Consider the following 1,953-nt stretch of genomic DNA (forward strand, 5'->3'; position numbering starts at 1 on the left):
CGACGCTCGCCAGAAGAACTGGATACAACTGTTAGATGTCGCCCAATTTTGCTTCAATTGTCAAACCAGCTCGTCTACGGGAAAGAGTCCCTTTGAAATTGTAAGTGGAAGACAACCGGCCTTACCCGACATTATCGATCATCCTTATGCAGGGAAAAACCCTCAAGCTCACAACTTCACAAGAGAATGGAAGCAGACAACAGATATAGCCCGGGCATATTTAGAAAAGGCTTCCAAGCATATGAAAAAGTGGGCAGACAAGAAGCGTCGCCCCCTTCAATTCCGAGCAGGAGATCAAGTCCTCATCAAGCTGAAACCAGAACAGATCAGATTTCGCAACCGAAAGGACCAGAGACTAGTTCGCAAGTATGAAGGCCCGGTTGAAGTCCTTAAAAAGATCGGGACTACCTCCTACCGAGTTGCACTCCCCACATGGATGAAAATCCACCTAGTAATTCATGTGAGCAACTTGAAGCCATACCACCCTGACCCAGAAGACGACCAACGAAATGCAACCACAAGACCGAGCATCGATCTGAGGCAAAAAGAAACAAAAGAAGTAGAGGAGATCCTCGCCGACAGGGTTAGGAAGATAGGACGACCTGAACGGACGATTCGTGAATTCCTTGTCAAATGGAAGAATCTCCCTACAGAGGAAACCAGCTAGGAACGCGCCGAAGACCTGAAATCCGCAGCCACCCACATCGCCAGGTTTGAAAGTAGTCGGTTGACGGGGTCGTCAACCAATTAAGTGGGGGAGGATGTCACGGTCATGCTCGTCCAGGGCGTGTTGCCCATGGCCGCATGCCTATGGCAAGCCAAACCCTTGTCATGTCTTTTCATTCCAGTGTTTTTACTTCTATAGTTCTAGGGCGTATGACGCCTCAAAAATATCATGTCTAGGCCTGCCAGACATGAAATGTCTCAAAATGTACTATAGGGGGATATGACTAGTTATCAACTTCTCCCTACCCAAGGTTATATATGCTAAGCCGTTGTTATCTCTCTCTTGCTTGCTTATATAACGTCTCTTTCAAAAATCTCTCTTTCTAAAATCTCTCTCTACCCTCGTTTTCCAAAACCTTCTTTTAAAACCGAGGCTAGAGGCTCGATCATACGTCGCTTGGCCGTAGGCGACGCAAGTACAAATTGGCTCAGCTCACTTGTCGTTGGAAAGTGAGTGCCGCACAATCGCTAGTCCGCTACCTTTAAGAGTGCGATTGTGTCACGGGGGAGGTTCTCATTTGTAGAGAAAGGAAGAAAAGAACTGGGAGAAATTGAAAGAAAAAAAGGGGTGCAACACGAGGACTTCCCAAGTGGTCACCCAACTTAGTACTACTCTCGCCCAAGCACGCTTAACTTCGGAGTTCTGATGGGATCTGGTGCATTAGTGCTGGTATGATCGCACCCGACATGCCATGCGCACAAAATCGGATTTAACGCATGCGGGGCGGCATGATCGAAACGCGATGGGCGTGAGCGGGGGAGGTTCTCATTTGTAGAGAAAGGAAGAAAAGAACTGGGAGAAATTGAAAGAAAAACAGGGGTGCAACACGAGGACTTCACAAGTGGTCACCCAACTTAGTACTACTCTCGCCCAAGCACGCTTAACTGCGGAGTTCTGATGGTATCCGATGCATTAGTGATGGTATGATCGCACCCGACATGCCATGCGCACAAAATCGGAATTAACGCATGCGAGGCGGCATGATCGAAACGCGATGGGCGTGAGCGGGGGAGGTTCTCATTTGTAGAGAAAGGAAGAAAAGAACTGGGAGAAATTGAAAGAAAAACAGGGGTGCAACACGAGGACTTCCCGGGTGACCGCGGAGTTCTGATGGGATCCGGTGCATTAGTGCTGGTATGATCGCACCCGACATGCCATGCGCACAAAATCAGATTTAACGCATGCGGGGCGGCATGATCGAAACGCGATGGGCGTGAGCGGGGGAG

General features: G+C 48.9%; 2 non-coding genes across 2 annotated transcripts; both read right to left on the reverse strand.

Moving 5' to 3' along the window:
• Positions 1 to 1,291: 1,291 nt before the first annotated feature.
• On the reverse strand, positions 1,292 to 1,410 carry LOC111475823. The gene has a single exon (XR_002716728.1). It is a non-coding gene; the product is annotated as a 5S ribosomal RNA (ribosomal RNA).
• Positions 1,411 to 1,543: 133 nt separating this feature from the next.
• On the reverse strand, positions 1,544 to 1,662 carry LOC111475824. Its single transcript, XR_002716729.1, has one exon. It is a non-coding gene; the product is annotated as a 5S ribosomal RNA (ribosomal RNA).
• Positions 1,663 to 1,953: the final 291 nt, after the last annotated feature.

This window comes from Cucurbita maxima, unplaced genomic scaffold, assembly GCF_002738345.1.
Source record: "Cucurbita maxima cultivar Rimu unplaced genomic scaffold, Cmax_1.0 Cma_Scf03061, whole genome shotgun sequence".
In the NCBI taxonomy this organism is placed as follows: domain Eukaryota; kingdom Viridiplantae; phylum Streptophyta; class Magnoliopsida; order Cucurbitales; family Cucurbitaceae; genus Cucurbita; species Cucurbita maxima.